Source organism: Kogia breviceps, chromosome 15, assembly GCF_026419965.1.
Source record: "Kogia breviceps isolate mKogBre1 chromosome 15, mKogBre1 haplotype 1, whole genome shotgun sequence".
Classification (NCBI taxonomy): domain Eukaryota; kingdom Metazoa; phylum Chordata; class Mammalia; order Artiodactyla; family Physeteridae; genus Kogia; species Kogia breviceps.
In genome coordinates, this window is record NC_081324.1 from 74,923,173 (window position 1) to 74,946,083 (window position 22,911).

Sequence of the window (22,911 nt, forward strand, 5' to 3'; positions counted from 1 at the left end):
GGATGAATAATTCCTGCCCCTAAGGTGGCAGTGAGAGTGCAGTGAGTTCATGCAGGTGCATGCTCTTAGCACAGTTAAATGGAGATGAGCTGGCAGGATGTTTATTAAGGAGACCTCTCGGATCAACACCAGCGGAAGGGAGGGGACGCGAGCAGGAGAGAGCAGAGGGAGAAGTTGAAGCTGCAACAGGGGCCCAGTGATTGCTCCAGCTGAGCTCACAGAGAGCTCGGGAGCTAGAATGGCCGATGGGCCTGTATCCTGCACGTCCATCCGTCACTGGTGTGGGCCACCCTGGGATGCCCGTGATCTCGGGCGAGGCGGCTCTGCAGCTTGGGTGGCACATCCTTCCTTGTAGGGGGACCGGGGGGCACATCCCCATGTCCGCCACAGCTCTCAGTAGATGTTGGCTGCTCTTGTTATTACTGGGTCTGTTACTAAAAAGCAATTTGACTTCTGAATGTTTTTCACTTCTGTACGATGCAGAGCACTGTCCTAGCTGCACACTGTATTGCAGTCATCAATTTAGTCACTTCTGTGACAAATATGTCTTGAGCGACTCGGACAATGTGCAAAGCCACCACGCTGGGTGCTGGGATGCCTCCGCTTGCTTGTGTGCGTCTCACATTAGAGATGAAGGTCTTATGTTGTGCAAGCTTCACTCATGTGATGGGTAGACCAGGATGATTCCGTGCTACAGGGAAGGAAACAAATTTTAACACATGCGCGTGTACACACACACACACACACATACAGCATGTAGAGTTGTCGTGAGGTGTGTCAATGAGTCCTCCAAGAAGCAGACACTGAGACAGAGTTAGAGGTACAGGAGGTTTATTGGGGGGTTAATGCCAGTGAAAGATAAAGGGAGAGAAAGCTGGATGGGCATAGAGAGCCTTCAGGCCATGATGCAGGTCTGCTCAAATATTGGCCAATCCAGTGGGGGGCCCTGGAGTAAAGATTGCCCATTAGAGGTAACCCTATGTTGGACAGAAATGGCCAAGCCCTGGTACCCCTGCCATGCTCAGTCATTGGCTGGGGCTGCCTGGGAAGAAGGTGGCCTTGGCTTGAATGTCACAGTCGATCCTGAAGGTTCTCAGAGTTGAAGGAAATACTTTCTTGAAGGAAAATCTGAGCAGCACATCTCCACGGCTGCCACATGAGGATTAGAGGAGGGCATATATGCACATAGCAGGTATGGCAGACACATAGAAGGACCTTGAGAATTTTTTTTTTTTTTTTTTTTTTTTTTTTTTTTTTTTTTTTTGCGGTACGCGGGCCTCTCACCGTTGTGGCCTCTCCCGTTGCGAAGCACAGGCTCCGGACGCGCAGGCCCAGCAGCCATGGCTCACGGGCTTAGTTGCTCCGCGGCACGTGGGATCTTCCCGGACCAGGGCACGAACCCGTGTCTCCTGCATCGGCAGGCGGACTCTCAACCACTGCGCCACCAGGGAAGCCCAGGACCTTGAGAATTTTTGCTTCCCTTGCACCTTTTTCTTTTGAGGTTATGCAACTTGCAACAAGGAATAGGAGAGTATGAAAGGTCATGCAGCGTTAGGTGGCTTGGTAACGAGGATCTCATCACTATAGAATCTATTGAGTGTTTATTACATTCCAACCACTGTACTGGGCAATTTTCACACATGGTCACCATGAATCCTTACACAACTCTTTGAATTAGAGACCTTATTGTTCCCATTCTACGGATGAGGAGCATGAGGACCACAGGAGATGTCACTTGCCCAAGTCATATGGTGAATGAATCCACCACACTCCTGAAATGGAAACTCTACTGTTTGTGGCCCTGGCTGCCGCAGAGCAGAGATAAAGGCCTTGGGAAAATCACTCAAGGAGAACACAAGATCTGAGAGCACAGTATCGATTATGTGCGCTGATGGCAAAAATGGCAAGCGGCCAGTTTGCTGGGAGGCTGTGGGGTCTCCGTGACCCCTGGTAGGCTGTAAGTCTTGCCCCTTCCACTGTGACCCTAAAACCGCTTTGCAGACACAGTTGATAGAAAGGAAGGGAAAAGGCATGGAGAGTGTTGAGGACAGACAGAACCTTAGAAACTTCTTTGTGTCTGTGTGTGAGCCGCTAAGGAGAACTCAAATTAGACTTTCTTACCTCCCTCATTAAGGGAGCAGGAAAAAGTCTCTTCCAGATAAAAATGGCTGGAAATGCTTGGGGGGCAGGGGGGATGGGGGCAGGGGTTGGAAGTCTGCCGTGCTCTTTCCTGTTAGAGTCAGGATTTCCCAGGTGGTTCCCCCCCCCCCCGCCCCGTGTCCGCAAAGGCTGATGGTGTTTTGAGTATGTACCTGGCAGAGTCTGGGACGGAGAACAACACTTTGTGGTTGGGCCTGCTGGAGATTAGATGCCCAGAATTAGGATTAACTACAGGCTGGGGCAGAGAAGGTGTGGGGAACCAGCCTGACTTCATGGCCTCTTACCCCTGGCTTTGCTCATCCTCCCTTAATTTTTCATACAATATTATCATTCAGTTCTGACCTGCCTATTGTCTACCCTGTTCAAGTACCTTAAAAGGCTCCCCATTGTTTATAGGATAAAATTGAAACTACTTAGTTGGGTCTATTGAAATCCAGCCCTACCCTACTTTATTACTCATACTGAGTTGTTCCCGTTCTCTGAACATGCCTTGCCCTTTACTTGCCTCTTTGCTTTTGGATAGGCTGTTCCCTCTGCCTAGAATGCCTTTTTCCCTCCTTTTTAACATAATAAACTCCTACGCATCCTTCAAAGCCCATCTCAATCTCACCGTGACTTCGACTCCTTTAGCCTAGGGTTTTCCAACCTTAGCACATTTTGGGATGGACATTTCTTTGTTGTGGGGGCTGTCCTGGGCATTGTGGGTTGCTGAGCAGCATCCCTGGCCTCTACCCACTAGATACATCTACTTCTACCAGTTGTGATGACTAAAAATGCTTCCAGACATTGCCCAATGTCCCCTGGGGGGCGAAATCACCCCTGTTTGAGAACATTGCTTAGCCAGTGTTAGCTGCTGCTTCTGTGTTTACATGGCACCTTGTCCAGGGACCTTATCTCACTGAGCTCTAATTATTTGCTTATCTGTCTACCCCCTTACCAGACTAAGAGCTCCTTCAGGCTGGGAACTTTGTTTTATCCACTTTGGTGACCTCAGCTCCTTGTACTGGGCCTGGCATATAGTAAGGGCTGCATGAATATTTGTTGAACACACAAAGAAATGTGACATGGAGTTGGGGGACAGAAGCTGTCTGTACACATGTTTTTTCACAAAGCCAAGGGCAATTAATTACCCTTGCTGTGATAATAGTAACCACCTCATGGAGTTGTATGGGTTGAATGACTTAAAAAATTTAAAGCTCTCAGGATAAGACCCGACATACAGTAGGTGCTTAATGTATGTTAGCTATTGTGGCTATTGTTATTTTTCTTAACTCTTCAGAGCTCTCTCTTTCAGAAAGGCTGGTCATTTGAGGGTCACTCATGGCATGGATAAGGTGGAAATGGTGGTGAGATCCCTTTTGAGACTGGACACATGTAAATTTAGGCTACTTAAAAGGAAGTACTTCTTTATAAAGTGAGTTGTAAATAGATATTATGCCAAGAGATGATATGCAGACATCATGTTTAAGGGTGAGGTCTCTTGGCCAAACTAACTGGGTTGGTATATGAGACCATTACTTACTTAGCCTCAGTTTCCTCATCTGTAAAATAGGGATAACAATAGTGTGTACCTCATAGGGTTGCTATGAGGGTGAAACGAATGAACTTATATAAAATGACACATAGGAATACTCTACAAGTCTTAACTGTCACTGTCATCATTATTATTATAATTTTTTGATATACTCTTGAATGATGGCTCCTGAGTAGATTTTCCCCTAAGAGAAGCTGGAATGTTTTGGGAATGTTTGGGAAGCATAGACATACCACTACTCCCCATTTCAATCCCAGGTAGACATGACTAGTTGATCATAGTGTCTCTGTGTGTCTTCTTCTTATAAGGACACCAGTCATTGGACTTAGGGCCACTCTAATCCCATATGATATCGTGCTAACCAGTTACATCTGCAAAGACTCTATTTCCAAATAAGATCACATTCGGAAGCTCCAGGTGATCGTTCATGTGGTGGAGGGGGATACGATTCACCATGGTTCAGAGAGTAAGCATTTTCAAGATTATATTTGAGTAGCACTGTTTTAGATGGTTCCTCCCTTCTGACTCAACTGCATGAGTGTGGAGGGGGCAAGGAGAGGCCCCCCTGGAAGGTGAGTGGTGGTGACGTTTGGGAAGCTACGCTACCTCCAGCCCAATCAGAAAGGGCAGGTGACTCACCCCATCACAGCAGAGCAGTTCAGGCAGCTTCGTGCTGAATGTCCCCACCTCATACATTTCATTTTCTTTCTTTTTTTTTTTTTAACATCTTTTTTTTTTAAACATCTTTATTGGAGTATAATTGCTTTACAATGGTGTGTTAGTTTCTGCTTTACTACAAAGTGAATCAGTTATACGTATACATATGTTCCCATATCTCTTCCCTCTTGCGTCTCCCTCCCTCCCACCCTCCCTATCCCACCCGTCTAGGTGGTCACAGAGCACCGAGCTGATCTCCCTGTGCCATGGGGCTGCTTCCCACTAGCTATCCACCCTACGTTTGGTAGTGTATATATGTCCATGCCACTCTCTCACTTCGTCACAGCTTACCCTTCCCTCTCCCCATATCCTCAAGTCCATGCTCTAGTAGGTCTGTGTTTTATTCCCATCCTACCCCTAGGCTCTTCATGACATTTTTTTTCTTAGATTCCATGTATATGTGTTAGCATACGGTATTTGTTTTTCTCCTTCTGACTTACTTCACTCTGTATGACAGACTCCAGGTCCATCCACTTCACTACAAATAACTCAGTTTCATTTCTTTTTATGGCTGAGTAATATTCCATTGTATATATGTGCCACATCTTCTTTATCCATTCATCCGTCGGTGGACACATAGGTTGCTTCCATGTCCTGGCCACTGTAAATAGAGCTGCAATGAACATTTTGGTACATGACTCTTTTTTTTTTTTTCACGGTACGTGGACCTCTCACTGTTCTGGCCTCTCTCGTTGTGGAGCACAGGCTCCGGACGCTCAGGCTCAGCGGCCATGGCTCACGGGCCCAGCCACTTTGCAGCACATGGGATCTTCCCAGACCGGGGCACGAACCTGCGTCCCCTGCATCAGCAGGCAGACTCTCAACCACTGTGCCACCAGGGAAGCCCCATGACTCTTTTTGAATTATGGTTTTCTCAGGGTATATGCCCAGTAGTGGGATTGCTGGGTTGTATGGTAGTTCTGTTTGTAGTTTTTTAAGGAACCTCCATACTGTTATCGTTCTCCATAGTGGCTGTATCAATTTACATTCCCACCAGCAGTGCAAGAGTGTTCCCTTTTCTCCACACCCTCTCCAGCATTTATTGTTGCTAGATTTTTTGATGATGGCCATTCTGACTGGTGTGAGATGATATCTCATTGTAGTTTTGATTTGCATTTCTCTAATGATTAATGATGTTGAGCATTCTTTCATGTGTTTGTTGGCAATCTGTATATCTTCTTTGGAGAAATGCCTATTTAGGTCTTCTGCCCATTTTTGGATTGGGTTGTTTGTTTTTTTGTTATTGAGCTGCATGAAATGGTGCCTTGTGTTTCCCTGTTTCCCTTCTAAAATAAACGCTTGCAACAGATCTACAGGTTCTGGGAGTTGGGTTTCTTTGCTTTAGGTGTTTGGCTTTGTCTTTCCTTCCTAGCGAATAATTTCTAAGGAAAGCAAAGGAGGGTCACAGTGTGAGGTAAATGCACTCATTAAGGAGAAGAAGCCAGAAAAAACAGAATTTACAGCATCCCTAGTTATTCTTTCCTGGGAGCTGGTTGTAACTGTTAGTCAGCTTGAATAAGTTTGCTTGATAGCAGAGGGGTCTCTGAGAGAATGCCCAGGACAGCTCTGTAGACGTGACTGAGAAATTAATTTTTCTTCTCTGCCAGTCTTCTCCTCATGAGAGCCCCCCTGCCTCTAAATAAAATGGTAATCCTGAGAGTAGTCTACATAATATTGATGGTAGCGGTGGTATAATTAGGTCCATTTTTTTGGAATACCTGCTGTGAGCCAGGTGCTCCGTAAATTTTAAATCAACTTTGTGAGGTTGTGTATATCTATTACCCATTTTCCAGAGGAGGAAACTGAGGCTCAGAGAGGTGAAAATATTTGTTTAAAGTCACACAAGGAGCTGTCCTCTGAGATGGGGTTGGAACGCATGACACTGAGTGACTCCCTTGCATCTATAGGGAGCATTGCCCAGAATCTAGGAGGGTCATCTGAGCCTCCCCTGTTTCCATATGGGACTAAGGTGCTACCCTTAAGAAATTTAAAGTTGGCTGCTGTGTTCTTCCATGAAAGGAGCTGTGATTTACTGGGATGGTGCAGACCTGGGTCAAATTGTGGCTAAGGCACTTACTAGCGCTCCTGGTCCTGGGAGCTCATCCCTATGGGCTACATTTCCCAGACTTCCTTGTTAGCTGGCTTCCTGCTGGATCTGGCCAATGGGAGGCATTGCCATTACACTAAAATGTGGGAGGAGGGGAGAAACCAGGGTTTTTCTCCCCTTCCTTCTCTGCTTCCTTCAAGATTCCAGCTTCTGCCAAGTAAACCTATTCCCAGGGGCCTGGGAATACGACCTCCTCCCTCCATCCCTCCAGCCTAGGGGTAGAGCATCTTTCTGCTATACCTAATCTCTGGGTGGGCTCACCATCCTTGCTCCCTCTTCACTCAATTTCCTGCGTTAAATTCTCTCTGTTGTAAATACTTAAAATCCTGACTGAGACACCAGCTAAGTAACTTCACTTCTCTGAGCCTTGGTTTCCCTATCTGTAAAATGGTAATAATAATAGTACCTATGATGTAATGCATTTGTGAGGATTAAATGAGATAATTTTAGTTAAACCTTTGGTTCAGTTTCTGGCATAAAATAAGAATGGTTTTCCCAGCTCGGAGACCCTAGGCAAGAGTTTCAGCAGTTTAAGCACAATTAATTCTATAGTTAGCTACAGAGCCTTATTTTGATTTACTTTTCTGAAAAGCTTTACTTTTCTGTTCTGCTTTTCAGAAAAGTTCTGGATATACATATTAATGCCTCCAGAGAAACACATTCCAGTGACTAAGACTTGGGGTTTAATCTAATGTCTTTGCCCCTCTCTTTTTCTTCCCTTTTCCACCTCAAGGAGGGGGCAAGCCAGCAGCTTTTCTTACCACCACGCATAGACAGGTGGATACAGAGAAAATGCTGAACTTTCAGAACTGCTTGGGGCTCCTGAAAGTCTGCATGTCATCATGAAACATAAGCTCGTCTCATAAATATGTCTTTCATAGAAGCTTCAGTTACTGATGCCAGGTGTCAACATATCAGATTGTTGGCTAATTTTAGCCTTCTCACTGATTCTGTCTCAGAGACATGTAATTAACACCCCAGTTTGGCAGAGATTCAGACACATCTCTGCTTTGCATTATGATTGTGAGGCCTTGACCATTAATGCTCAAGTTCAAAGTCTGAAAGTGCCACCTGCACGTACCATTTGGATGTTTCTTGTTCCTCCACACTTTTGGGGCTACTTGTCCCTTTAAAATCAAAATGAAAACGGTCCAAGCTCCCATCCCATGTATTGTGGGAAGTCCAATGCCTTCTTGGGTATATCTGAGAATTCGCAGAGGGCTTTTGTACTCTTGATCACTTCTTGTTTGGAATTGTAAGTGGCTTCATGTGCCATGTGTCTTGCCGCCTGAAGCTGTTGTCTTCTCTTTGCTGTGCTTTGAACACACTCCCTCTCCTCTATGCCTCAAAGAATTACCAAAATAGGTGAGTTGTGTGTAACAGACTTTTTACTGAAGTTTTGAGGGTGGCTGAGCTGGACTACAGCTCAAGACAATAGAAAACAGGTTGAAATAAAATGTTCAACATTGTGCATTTCCTTAGCCTCTCCCACTACATGGACTTTCTCATCAATTGTCTTTCTTCCTGGCTCCCACCTGCTGCCATGTTGCTAAAGTTCCTTGCTTCTTAATCTCTCTCTCCTCATTTTCTCTCATTTTGTTTTGCTTCTCAACCTCCAAACTCATGCTACATTTGCTTGGATGAGTTGTTTGGGGGGGAGAGGATGAGCTTTCTGTCCACATGTCCTAGGACTTACTCCAAAGCTTTAAGGAGGATGTAGGAGGAAAGAGACAGGAGGAGGAGAAGAGGTGCCTCAGCAAGTCTGACAGAGGCATGGGGCACTTGAAGACCCAAGTGAGAGCCCAGTAAATCTTTCTGTTACCAAATCTAAGCTCATACTGCTAGCCACAAGACAGGCCAATAAACTGAGAGACAAGGTATTGGGGCAAGGAATAGGGACTTTATCTGCAAAGCCAGCAGACTGAGAAGATGGAGGACTAGTGTCCCAAAAAACCATCATACCCAATTTAGGATTCTTTTATACTAAAAGGGGAGGGGGTGTGGCTGGTGCAGACTTCTTGTTGCCAGCCAGACCCCAGAGGGGATGTGATAATCCTTTGTTCCTGTAGCTCTCCAGGTAGGTTTGGTCACAATGTTTCTATAAACTTTCAACAGGGCAAATGTTATTTTCTGTTATGCAACTTTCAAAATCTATATGAATGGAAGGTGTTATGCCTTTAGAGGTCAAGCCTAGGAGGCAGAGCCCTGAGAAAGGGCTATTATGTATATTTCAGGCTACAGGTAACATTCTTTTACTGATTGAGGAGACAAAGGCGCAGAGCCAGCACGATTAAGCGCAGGCAGTGGAGCACAAAAGTTAGAGCTAAAGAATAGATGCAACCTGGAGTCAGGTTTGTTCTTCTCTGTTACGTTTTGGGAGTGGTGATGTCTACAGTGACCACCAACCACTGTTCATGTTGCTGTGATGTACACCTCTTCTTTGTGCCCCCTGTGGAATATTCAGTTAAAGATTACATTGTTAAGTAATTCTTGCTGTGGGTATATTCTTTTGAGGATTTGAAGAGGTGACAAGGATACCAATATAAAAAGTCTATAAAGTTCATGTATTCAAGGAAGCATCTACAGCACCAGGAGCCAGGATGCTGAGAGGACTGTGAGGAAACTAGCCTCTTTGATGTGTGGAAATCTAGGGGTGAGAATGTTCTAGAATGTGCAGAAGTCTAGGGATGAACCTTTGGACTTCTTCAGAATCTGTAACAGTCAGGGTCCCAGCAAGAAACAGTTGGCATTCTCAGACTGGGTTACTCAAGAAGCTATTTTAATTTAGGGCTATTTCCAAAACTGTGAGCAGAGTTGGAGAAATCAATAGGAAATAGTGTTGTATCCTGGGGGTTATTATCAGTGTGTGTGTGTGGGGGGGGGGGGGGGGTGTCATTATCCCTCCAGGTCTGAAGGAGGAAGTTGGGTACTTTGTTGGGTAAATACTGCTCCTGACATCACAGTGCTGTGAGAAACAAGGGAGCTGTGGGGTGGCACAATGCATGCATATTAGTTTCTTATGGCTGCTGTCACAAATTATCACAAATTTAGCGGCTTGAAACAATGCAGGTTTATTATCTTAGAGTCATGCAGGCCAGAAGTCCAAAATGGGTCTCACGGGGCTAAAATCAAGGTGTTGGCAGGAAGCTCTAGGGGAGAATTCATTTCCTGTCTTTTGTAGCTTCTACCCATATTCTCAGAGCCCACAGCCAGCAGTCGGTATCTTTGCAACCTCTTGCTTTTGTCATTTCCTCTCCTACTTCCTCTTCTGGAGTCAAATCTCCCTCTGCTTCCCCCTTGCGATTACATTCAGGGCTCACCAGGAAGATCCAGGATAAAGATGCAGGTCTGGGGACTGGTGAGATTTCATGGGGAGATGCGGGTGAGATTTCCTTCTGGTTTGCCTTCATCAGCACTTTCTAATGATGGCACACACAAGCTTTCACACTCAGTCTTTGAGCCTGATTATCTTTGAAACTCCCACAGTGGCCAGCACTGGCCTTGCACATAGTATGTGTTAATTAAATTTTTAGTGACTCAGAGTGAACTTGGCAAAGCCACTTGATCTTGACAGTTCTAGGCTTCAGTTTCCTCATTTGTAAAACAAAAGGATTACACTAGGGCACTTAACATCTCTGTCTCTCAGTCGTATTTAGAATCGTGCTTCTTTGCTTGGAGGGCATTTCCCAGTGAGACCCACATTTGGAAGTTAGACTGAAACACTGAGGATTTCATCCAACTCTGAGAAGTTTAGCTTTAGAGCTGCCTCTAATATCCTTATGCACCAGAGACTGTGCTCAGGCCTTGCAGTGGGTTACCTCATCAAATTTGCACAAAAATCCCATGAAGCCAGGCACCATTGGTAGTCTCATTTTAGAAATGAGGAAACTGAGGCTCGGAGAGTCAGGTGGCTTGCCCAAGATCACATAGCCAGGGTATAATAGAGCTGGGATTTGAAGTTCCCCCCTGACCCCTAAAACCAGCCCTTACCCTCTGCTTTAATGTTCAGATTCTTCTAGTTTTTTTTTTAAACCACTAAATACCTCAGTGTGTATCCCAGGAAAAAGGGTGTTTTCTACCTAACCACAATTCAGTTTTCAAAAGCAGGAAATTTAACATCTCTATAACATTATTATCTAATCCACAATCCATTTTCAAATTTTGTCAACTGTCTCAGTAATATCTTTTCATTCTCTGTCCAGAATCCAATCTAGGATTCTGCAATACATTGAGTCTTCATGTCTTTTCAGCCTTCCCTATTCTGGAGTAACTCCTCAGCCCTCCTCTGTTTCTTGACCTTGACACCTTCAGAGCATTCAAGCCTGTTATTTTATAGACTGTCCCTCAATCTGGGCTTCCCTGATGCTTCACTGTTGTCAAGAGTCAGGCTGTGTACTTTCAGCAGGAATAATGCAGATGTGGTGCTGAATTCTCAGTGCATCGTATCAGGAGGTGCTTGCTGTCGGCTTGTCCTGCTCCTGGTGAGGGTCACCTTGATCACTTGGTTAACATGGTCAACAGGTTTCTCCACTGTACGGTTACTACGTTCCCCTTTGTAATCAATTCATACGTCAATTGTGGGGAGATACTTTGAGGCTATGTAAATCTCTTGCTAGTCATCAAGGTTTACCTCTTAGTTTTAGCATCCACTGAAGGTTTTCTAACTCCATCATTCCTTTTACATTTCATTGTTGCATTCTCCTATAAGGAGGAGCTTCTTTTCTCCCTGTTTATTCATTTATTCACATTTGCTTTATTGAAATGGGCTCACGGAGCCATCCCAGTCTTTATGAATTTGATCTCCCAACTGGTTGTTTTCCCAGATGTGCTGTCACTTCCTCATTTGTTCCCGTTACCAATTCACCTCCTCTTTAATCCTTGGAAAATCCAAAGTCCTCCCACTGTCTAGGAGTATTCGGTTTTAGCTAGAAAGGAGCAAATCCCAGACTTCCGCCCTAAGAAGGATGAGGGAGAGGAGCGAACGTCTGGGGATTTTTCGGAACCATCATCAAGCCCTGGGGTAGCTTGGGCTGGTTCCAGAATGTCTAGGAGCCGGGCTGCTCACACCGTTCTCCTCCAGCACATCACTGTCACTTAGCCTGCACTGTGGGGCAGGGGTGGGGGGGGCACCAAACTTTGTGGTTTCCCGGGGGGTGGCCACCTCTATGTGCCAGTCTCTCCTTCCTCTGTTTGTAGTTGTGGAACTGTGGGTGCCTCTACAAGGGGCACAAAATTTATGAGCTTCCCTGGGGAATGCAGTAAGGCTATTTTAGACCCATCCTGCTGGCTTTCTCTTCCTAAAGATTTAATCCAGGTGAGGTTCAATCCCCTTGTATCCTGTTCTTCCTTGCTTCCTTGCCATAGTACTCGTTATGTCTTTAACATCTTCTCCTTTCTTCCTCTCTCCCTCCCTTCTTTCCTCCCTCTTTCCCTACATTCTTCGTTCCATCCTTCTATCCCTCTTCCCCCCTCCTCCTTCCTTCCTTTAACAAGTCAATGCTCTTGAACACCTACTATGTGTTCATCTCTGAATAAGACAGCTCTCAAGCTCTCCTGTGAAAAACATCCATTAAACAATCTCACAGTTAAATATAGGATCACAAACCTCAGTAAGTGCTGCCACAAAATGTCAGAGTAGGAAAGTACTCACTCATTTTACAAATGAAGAAACTGAGGCGCAGACCCCACAGCTGCCCAGAGTCAGAGAGGGTCTAGAACTCAAGTCTCCTGACGCCCACTCCTGCCCTCTATCCCTCAACCCAAGCCCCAGGCTGTGAATTACAAACCTCACTGCTGGCTCTGCCCTAGCCAAGCAGGGGCTTGCTCTCAGGCTATTAAAGGTGCTCTTTTCATAGAGGAGAAATCTCTGGGAGTTGTAGGAGATCAAATATTTACCTTCTCAACAAAGCAAGGCAAGCTTGAGTAAATTGGACATCTGTCTCCCATGTAAAAATAAGGCCTGTGAGGGTGTGGGATCAGGAGGAGGTGGCCCTGTAATGCCTGTCACATTGTCTCTGTCAGATCTCTCTGGTCTACTGTTTCTCTGGCTCTGTCTTTGTCTGTTTCTGTCTCTGAGAGTTTCTCTGCCTTGCTCTGTCTCCATCTCTCTATTTCTGACAGTTTCTTTTCTGTCTCTCTGGATTTCTCTTGGTCTGTCTCCCTCTGTCTCTGACTTACCACTCATCACCCCCAGCCTCCCACTCTGTGCTCAGCCACCCCCAATTACTGGAAATTCCCCCAAAGTGCCACCTTCTCCCACCCTCATGGCTGTTGCATGACACGTTTTTCCCCTTTCTAGGATCACCGATATCTGTACCCCCTCCCCAAATTTCTGCCTGCCTTATTCATCCTTAGGTCTGAATTTAAATGCCACCTTATACTTTGAAGAGCCTAAACTCCATGAGGACAGGGATATTTGAGTCTTTCCTTCACTGCTGTATCCCTCGCAACTTTGAAATTCTTATTTATTTATTTACGTTTGGCTGTGTTGGGTCTTGTTGCTACGCGCGGGCATTCTCTAGTTGCGGCGAGCGGGGCTACTCTTCGTTGCGGTGCGCGGGCTTCTCATCGCGGTGGCTTCTCTTCTTGCAGAGCATGGGCTCTAGGCACGTGGGCTTCAGTAGTTGCAGCATGCGGGCTTCAGTAGTTGCGGTGTGTGGGCTTCAGTAGTTGTGGCGCACGGGCTCAGTAGTTGTGACTCATGGGCTTAGTTGTTCTGCAGCATGTGGGATCTTCCCGGACCAGGGTTCGAAACCATGTCCCTTGCATTGGCAGGCTGATTCTTAACCACAGGACCACCAGGGAAGCCCCCCTTGTAACTTTTAAAAGGGATTTGTATGACGATAACTTCTTTACTGATTTCATTAATTGCATCTAGAACAGTGCCTGGTGCAAGGTAAGTGCTCTGGAAATATTTGTTGAATGAATGAGTGTGTGAATAAGCAGGAGGCCCTCCCTGATCTCCCCCCCTTATCTGGATTTGTGCTCCCACAGCATCTGATGCTGTTGCTGTCATAGTCTTTCTTATAATTGCCTGCTGTATTTGTTGGGCTGTTGTAACCAGGTCTTAACAGTAGTTCAGAGGTGACTGGTCTAGGTCAATAAGTGGTCCTCACAGTTAGTCACAGACCCATTCACCTGGGCTGACAGTGGCTCTGCCATCCTCAACACGTGGCAACAAAGGTCAAGGAACATAGAAGCTCAGACCTGGTGTGTTTCATGGGTCACCCCTGGAAGTGACACAGGTGGCTTCTGCTCACATTCTATTGGCCAGAATTCAGATTCGTGGCTCCATCTACCTGTGAAGGGTGCTGGGAAATTTAGTCCAGCATGCATCCTGGAAGATGGTGGGGAGGGGAACAGGTTTGGTGGATAGCTGGCAGCTGTGGCCACATCTGGTTATCTGTTTGAATCCCTCACTGAGCTATAAGCCCTGTGAGGACAGGGAATATGTCCTGGTCATCCTTGTGTCCCTAGTAGCTAACCCACAGCCTGGCTCATTGTAGAGCAGCTATTCCCAAACTTGCCTGCACACTGGAATCATCCAGGTGTATTTAAAACATCCTGATGCCTGGCTCTCACTCCTGAACATTCTGGTGTGATTGGCATAATGTAAGACCTGCGATTTTTTAGCTTCCGAGGTGATTCTAAAGCGTAGAAAGACTTAAGAATCACTGCTATTGGGCTTCCCTGGTGGCGCAGTGGTTGAGAGTCCGCCTGCCGATGCAGGGGATACGGGTTCGTGCCCCGGTCCGGGAAGATCCCACATGCCGCGGAGCGGCTGGGCCCGTGAGCCATGGCCGCTGAGCCTGCGCGTCCGGAGCCTGTGCTCCGCAACGGGAGAGGCCACGACAGTGAGAGGCCCGAGTAGCGCAAAAAAAAAAAAAAGAAAAGAATCACTGCTATTGAACCCGAACATGTGAATGCATGTTTGAATGAAGAAATGACCAGATCTGCCACCAGGTGGTATTACCCTGTGCCAGTAGTTACAAACTGATATTTTGGGAGATGATGTGTTCTGTTTGGCTGGTATGGAGCTTAAATCTTTAATTTAATAAATTATGTCAGTTACCAAGATTTAAAAGCTGGAAGATATTATGTAACACTTTTTCATATCACACTTTGGACTTGTGGTCTCTCTTAAAAAATTTAGGTGGTCTGTCAGTGCTGGGATGGTTGAGATGGGCAAGGGCTTGCATGTTTGCCAGGCCCCTCTACTCCCTGAGGTTCACCTCCCACCTCCTTCGCCCATTACCTAGGTGGAGCTTCAAGGCATTTACATTTGCTACTCTTGGTGTAAGTAACCTTCTGTGTGTTATCTCAAGAATTCCAGTTCATACCAGAATTAGTCTCCTCTGTGAGAGAGAGAGAATGTTACAAGGTCATTCTAGGTCAGGCATTATTCCTGCCATTTGGTCGAACAGCCTGCAGCCCTGCCTTATGTTTTATCTGTTTCATCAGTGCTGTGGGTGTGGGCATAGGGTTTAGTGGGACAAACACTGAGCTGGGAGTTAGGACACTTTGGCTCTGTACTACCTCACTTAGTAAACTTAGAGATTTTTCTTTCCTGGCCTTCAGTTGTCTCATCTGTAAAAGGAGGCAGTTGAATTCAATCATCTTTGACTTCCTTTCCTACTCTCAGACTCAGAGAATTGGGCCCCATTTTAAAGAGTCTAGAGGTTTTTCTCTTCAAAAAGGACCATTTCTGAGCTAGAAATCTGCTTAGTTTATGGCTCCTCCCTGAAAGAAAGCTGCTCACACATCTTTTTCAGATAGAAATCAGCCACTTGCCAATGCTACATCCAGCCATGCAAAGCTACATGGCAATTAATTATAAATGATTGTCATACAAATCACAGTAACAGGCGCAAAAGGGGACATCTTTGGGAAGTGAACTTAAAAATTAATGTGTGGCATCTTTTGAGGAAGGGCTTCCTTCTTAGCTCTCCACCAGACTTATAGTTTGTTTATAGCAAACACTCCCAGAAAGAGATATATTAAAAATCTCAATCTACCATGGGCTGAGTCAGTGTTTAGAGTTCTCTCTCTTTTTCCTAAAGGAGTCTCACCAAGGAGTCCAGATGTCTATATCTGCGTGACAGCCTCGCGATGGGGTGCTTAATAATGCATTCTTGTCTGGTCACTGTTGAGGTAGTTGTGCATGCAAAGTGGTTTCTGAAGGAAGGGGGCCTCCTTTCTCCTTCACACTGAAGGTGAAGGAGGTAGCTTAGGGGGGTAGATGTTGTTCTTTCATCAGCGTGGAGAGCTGCCACATGAACATCTATCTTCCATAGTAACACTGCACTTTTATCTTTGTAGAATGTGCTTAAATTAGACAAAGACCAAAAACATTAATGTAGTGGACTTTGCAGTTGCATTAACTGTCTTAGTTTGGGTTGCCCAGACACAGACCCCAAGTGAGGGGGTCAGGCGTAAGTGCTTTATTTGAGAGGGGGTCCCAGGAAACATTGGGAGGTCAGTGGGGATATGAGAACGGAAGAGAAGGGATCAAAAAAGACTGAGTCACCAGTCAGTTATTACTGTGGGCAACTGGAGCTTAATCCCATTGAAGAACTCTGGGAGCTACTGTAGAACATGATGACCCACCTAAGGGGTGAGGGAGCTGGGGTATTTATACACCTTCTCTATCATTATTGGTTGCAGGCTGCTCCCTGGGGATGTTAATTCCCTGAAACTCCTCCCTGCCATGAGCAAGGATAGAGTGGCATTTAGGGTGCACGACAATGGTAAGCCCCAGGAGGAGATGGGTGGGGCACAAGAGTGTATGCTACCATCCCCCAAATCCAACCTTCCTTCTCTTGACACGTGTCCTGACTTTCATTCCACACCTTTTCTCTTTAGCCCTTAGAGGAAACTAAATCAACCCCCACTCTGGGATCTAGGAATGGAAATATGTAGCTCAGGCCTAAACTCATCAAGATGAGCATCTGGGGCAGTTCAGGCCACTGAGAAGCTAAAGGATCTGGGAAATCTTTCCCACTCTTCTGAGAGGACTTCCAAAGTCAACCTTCTCTTTCCTGTCCAGACTTGGGGAATAAAGCACACAGCCTTGAGAGTTGTCAGGGCTATCTTGAGACCATGAAGGAGAGTCAGTGGAGGGTGAAGCCAGCACCATAGGAGACAGGGAGAAGGAACAAAACCTGAACCTTGGTCTCACCATCATGCTGCCGAATGAAGCTGTCCTTGACACTTAGCCTTCGGTAGGACTTCCGGTTATTTGAGCCAATGAATCACCTTATTATTTAAGCCAGTTTGAGTTGCATTTTCTGTTGCTTGCAACTGCATACTCCCTACATGATTCAAATGAGAATACTCAGTTTGGGCGAAGGGGGAAATAAGTGAGGACGTGGGCTTTCTCGTGCACTGTTGGGTGGATGATGAAATGATAGGGCAGGCAGCAAATTGCTGTGACAGTGAGCTTGACCTTTGGAGATAGACAGATCTGGGTTTTATTTCTGGCTCTGCCAGTTTTTAGTTGTGTGATGTTGAGAGGTTATATACCTCTCAAGCCTCAGTTTCCCCATCTGTAGAATGAGAGATAATAAAAACACCAGCCTCATAGGATTGTTCAGAAGGAGTGAAAGACTTTGCATGAAGTCCATGCTCAATAACTGATAATGCTAATGATGCCTCCTGTTATGGAGAGAAAATGTGGTCACAAGGATCAGAAGCCTTCAGAATGTGTAAGCTTCTTCACTCAGCAAATTAAACTTCTAGGAATTTACCCTCAGTAAATAATCAGATAAATGCCTAAAACTATATGTATGAGAATTTTCTTGGCACCATTATTTACATTGGCAAAAAATTGGAAACTATGTAAATGTGCAACAATAGGGTCTCTGCTATACCAATTACAGTGTAAAAAATGTGATGTAATATATTGGGCGGTCATTAAAATGATGATGTATATTGTATTATGACATACAAAGATATTCTTTACATATTAAGAGGGACAAAATTGGGTTTTAAAATAGTACATAAAGATTGGAGCTGCTTTTGTAAGTGAAGGTATGCACCCCAATTTTGAGATTTGCTCTTTTAGGGGGTGGAGTGTGGGATTGTGGGTAATTTTCAATGCCAACTTTCTGTGTTGTTTTGGTGTTTAATTATACAATGAACACATATTAATTTTGTGGGGTGGGCTATGTTGGGTCTTTGTTGCTGCATGCAGGTTTTATCTAGTTGCAGTGAGCGGGGGCTACTCTTCATTGCAGTGCTCCGGCTTCTCATTGCTGTGGCTTCTCTTGTTGCGGAGCATGGGCTGTAGGTCGTGCGGGCTTCAGCAGTTGTGGCTCGTGGGCTCTAGAGCACAGGCTCAGTAGTTGTGGCACATGGGCTTAGTTGCTCCGCGGCATGTGGGATCTTCCCGGACCAGGGTTCAAACCCATGTCCTCTGCATTGGCAGGCGATTCTTAACCACTGCGTCACCAGGGAAGTCCCAAATATTTTGTAATCAGAAAACAACAACAAAGTTCTTTCTATTTTAAAAACACAAATGAGGTTCAATTCTCGTGGCCTGTTAAATTGTCAAAATGCCCTTTGACGCCCCTGATTTTCCTGAATACAAAAGTGGGTTTTCACTCTTCCCCACAAAAGGTATAGGTCACAGAAAGAGTTTTTCCTTACCCTTTGTTTCTCATTACTAATGTATCTCCCTAGTAAAAAATTCAATTATAGAAATATATTACTTAGTTCCTACATCTTCTGCTCTCCATTATGTCACTCCTAAATTCAAAATGTCTATATTTTTAGCTTTTCTATGCATATGCTTATCTCTTGTTTACTTTCTATGTATATGCTAATGTATTTCCTTTGTATTTCTTCTATTCTAAATCACCATCATTGGTAAGCTACTCTTTTGACTTATCAGCCTTTCAACAAAACATAAAATGCTGCATTACATGAAAACGCAAGTCTTAATTTCAAAAACAATGTGAAAAATTGCTTCTTAAAATCAAAGAGCTAGAAGGCATACATATATTGTTTTTCTTTTATTGAGTTATAATTTACATACAGTAAAATGCACAGTGAAGTATACAGTTTGATGAGTTTTTTTTAACATCAAGAATGATGAGTTTTGATATATATAATTTTTTTAATATAGGACCATGCTTTGTATTTCCTGCAACTTACCGTTTTTACTTAGCAATATATCTTGGGCATCTTTCCCCTTCTATCCCATTCTTTTAATAGCTGCATGGCATTCCATCATTGTGACTGTATGATCATTTATTTCACCAAACCCTTATTGATGGACATTTGGGCTGTGTCTACTTTTTTGCTGTTACAAACAGTGCAGTGAATGTCCTTGTACATCTATCTTTGTGCCCTTGTGGGAGAATTTTTCATAGGTGGATTGTTACTGATGCCTAAGCATGATCGATTCAGAATGCTTCACGTAGAATGTTCAAGAGATGTAATCTCTGTTCTCAGAAGGGCACAGCTAGGCAAATCTTGCTCATGTTTCCCCCTCATTATAGTCCTGACCAGGGACCTCAGCTTTCACATCAACACCTCCCAAAGGTAAGGGATTCTGGGCAGGATTCTGGGAATCCTGGATTCTCTCCCCCATCTTTAAATTTTATACCCAAGTGAAATCCTATCCATTGGATCAGGGCAACTTTGGGGTTTGTATTTATCAATGGAATGCCAGCTCTGTGCTGGGCCCTTTTGGGCTCTGGGAACACTATGGTGAGTGTGATGGATATGTCCCCACTCTTCTGGGGCTGACATTCTAGTGGAAGAGATAGCAAACAAGGAAACAAATGAATAATGCTGAAAAGCTGCATTCGCCACTTCTTGAAGCCTCACCTGGCTAACAGCAGGGGTGGTGAGGAACACCCTTTGGTGCCCTACCTCATGAATAGCCGTGCCAGCTCCAATTGGAAATGGGGGACATTTCTCTTTGGTAGAGCATGTAGTATTCCTGTGACTTGTCCAATCTCAGAGAAATATGCTTCACTCTCTTCCTAGACCCACGGAAACCCTAGGATTAATGATTTCACAGATTTTGTGGAAGCAGCAAAGAACAGTGAAAAGAGCACATGATTAGGGGTTAGAGAAGCTTGGGTTTGAATCTCAGCTGTGGTTGGCTGAATAATGGCCATCTCAAGATGTCCACGTCCTAGTTCCCAGAGCCTGTAAATATATTACCTTATGTGGCAAAAGGGAATTAGCAGATGCAATTAAATTAAGGATTTTGAGGTGGGAAGATTATCCTGGATTTTCTGGGGTTTGGGGGAGCAATGTAATTACAAGGGTCCTTATACAAGGGAGGCAGGAAGGTCAGACATCTTTATGCAAAGATAAGTAAAATTGAATGAGTGTTGAATGTGTGTTAGGTTCAGTTACTGATCCCATTCTTCACTCCCCTCTGGTGGTATTGTACATCCACATCCTTGCTGTGGTCTCATGTCGGGTTTCCTTCACCTCTTGACTTTGGACTTGGCCATGTGACTTGTTTTGGCCAATGGGATGTGAGCTGACAAGACGTGAGAGTCCTGAAATGCTTTTATGTAGCTGGTCTTGCTCTCTTGTGTTCCATGATCCGCCAAGAGAGGAGCATGCCATGGTTAACTATTGCCCCTTCACCCCGCCCTTGAATGAGGAATGTGGAACAGATTCAAACAGAACATGAAGGGCACCTCTAAGCAGAGCCACCCTGCTGAGCCCAGCCAAGATTGGCAGAACCCCAACCAACTCTTGGATCCATGAGCATGAGAATGAATGATTACTCTTTTAAGTTTTGGGGTGGTTTGTTAGGCAGTGTTATTGTGGGAAAGCCATATCCATATCACTCTGTGTCTTATTAGTTGCCAATGTATCATGGAAATCTTTCTATATTCAGTGAATAGAGAGAGAGCTCCTTCTTTGAAAAAATTATATAGAGTGTCATTGTTTGGATATATTCTTATTTATTCAACTAGTCTGCTTAAAAGCATCTAGATTTTTCCCAATATTTTGCCTTTACAACTCTGCCGTGAATAACCTTGTACATACATTATTTCGTACAAGTCCAAATATCTCTGCCGGATAAATTCCCAGAAGGGAACTTGCTGGGTCAAAGAATATCTGCATTCATAATTTTGATAGATATTATCAAATTATAGCACACCATAGCCACACTCCTACCAGCAGTGCTTGAGAATACCTATTTCCTCCCAACCTCACCAGCAAAGTGTGTTATTAACCTTTTGCATTTTTGCCAATCTGATGGGGAAAATGGTATCTCAGTGTAGCTTTAATCTGCATTTCTCTCTTTTTTTGAGTACAATTGATCTTTTCAAATGCTTTAAAGTCAGTCGTGTTTTCTTTTCTATGAACTGCTTATTCATTACCTTTTAACCATTTTTCTATTAGATTGTCTTTTCTTATTGATTCCCTCACCACGTATTTGCGGAATAAACAAACGAATGGAATAAGATGAATTTAAATAGGGGGCACAAAATACCATGGTTCAATGTCCCAAATAAAACCCGGCAGGATTTGGCATGGTTATGGTTATTTATCGTGTTCTTTGATAAAAAGCCCAGAATCTCCCATTTAAGTGCCACTCGTGATGGACAGTTCTGCAAGAGGCTGAAGTAACAAGATCCAAGTAAGCAGCCTTCTGAAGAGAAGGGCTGAGAATATCCAGAGAGCTGTGTTGGTCCTTAGCAGGACATTCAGTGCGAGTGGAGTAGAGTGGGACTATATGCTTCCCAAGCCCAGAAGACCTAATTCGTTCTCCGAGATGGGTGGTCGGGAGTGGATCTGTGTGCTTTATACACTAGATGAACAGGTGGCAGGTTGACATTATAGTGTGAACAGTAAGGTCGTGAATCTGGGCTCTCACCGGGATGGAAGGTGTGTTAAATCCAGCTTATGTGACGACTTTCATAAACCGCGCACCTGTCTTGCTTTCTGGCCAGAGTGAGCCTAGCAACAGCTCGTGCTATTCTCATGGTGTTACAGACAGTGGTTGTTGCCACCATCCTGGCTATCGTCATTCCTCCTGTGGCAGCTGCTCTGGTCCCTTATATCCCTTATATCTGCTGAGGCATGAGGCATTGGGAAGTTCAGCTGACTACCCAGCTACATGATCCAGCTGGGCTTTCAACCCACTTCTGCTCACCTCCAGACTAGTACTCATGTGACCCACCAGAATGTGTGTGCATGTATCCTTTCAGAGGCGTTCTACGAGTACTCTGCTGTGCGTGACTATACAGGACATCCCTTAAAACACTCAGGTGGCAGCTCATTGTCTCACACCTGCTCGGAGATGGTTTCATTTCAGCACACGTCAATTGCCTTTCCCATCCGAGTAGCATTTGTTGCAGGGTATAGATGGACCGTAAGTCATTTGGCTGATCCTCCACTGAGAACAATCAGGCTGTCATCTGCCTCCTGTTGTGCACTTGTAATTAGAGTGTCACTTGATGGATGAGAGGATAGGAAAGTGAAGGACTTGCCCAAGGTCACGTAGCTCTTTGGTGGCAAAGCTGGGCTTGGAACATAGATCTCCTGACCCTGGCCCGCCTTGTTTGTGGTTCCTCCACAAAGCTGCAGGGGCTTTGGGGGAAAGGAGGAGCGTGGCACTGAACTCCCAAAGGCCACTGTGGGTGATGGGTGTGGACAGACCCCCTGCTTCTGGGTAGTGTCTCACTCAGCCATTCTCTTAATTCTCTGACAGGGTTACAGCCACCAACAGCCTTCTTCCTGTGCCCCGTATGTCCCTCGGCTCCACTCCTGCACAGCAGCTCAGCAAGCCCCAGGATACCTCCCTCTGATGACGGGTAAGTCACTGATCACCGCTGAGACCTAGCTGAAAGCAGGATCTATTTAAAGAAGCACAAGTTCCCAGGTGCTGAGTCACACTGGGCTGGACCAGGCAGTCTGAGTCCAGGCAGCGTGGATGTTCACTGCACAGTGGCCACTGCAGCCTGGCTCAGACTCTGGCAACCACCCCAAAGAGGCTCTGAGCTGAAACGCCACATTTAATAAGATGAAACATGGCACCTCAAGCCCCACATCAGTTTCTAGATTTTAAGTGTAGGTATTTTCATTTCCTCCTCACTGACCACTACTCTTTATTATAATGGTGATCAGTCAGCCAAAATTGCTGTCACAGAGACCCAGACTTAAATCCCAGCTCTGCTGCTTACTAGCTGTGTGACCCTGGGCAAGTCGAATAGACTCTCTGAATCTCAGTGCCCTCATTTGTAAAGTAGGGTTAATAGCTAACTTGTAGAGTGTAGAAGAGAGATAAATGCAGCAATATATGATAAGCCCATATCATGCAACTGGCGTATAGTAAGCTCTCTACAACCAATAGCAAATAAATTAAGTTAAATACACGTTCAGCATTATGCTAGGCACAATGTGATATAATGCC

At 45.0% G+C, this 22,911-nt stretch overlaps 1 protein-coding gene across 5 annotated transcripts in view; it reads left to right on the plus strand.

Moving 5' to 3' along the window:
* RPH3A (rabphilin 3A) overlaps nt 1–22,911 on the plus strand; it is a 252,545-nt gene that overhangs the window by 101,724 nt on the left and 127,910 nt on the right. For all 5 annotated transcript variants that reach the window (XM_067014652.1, XM_067014649.1, XM_067014654.1 and 2 more), the window contains exon 2: nt 22,210–22,312. The gene's annotated coding sequence lies outside the window, so the exon portion shown is untranslated. The remainder of the gene's footprint in view (nt 1–22,209; nt 22,313–22,911) is intronic.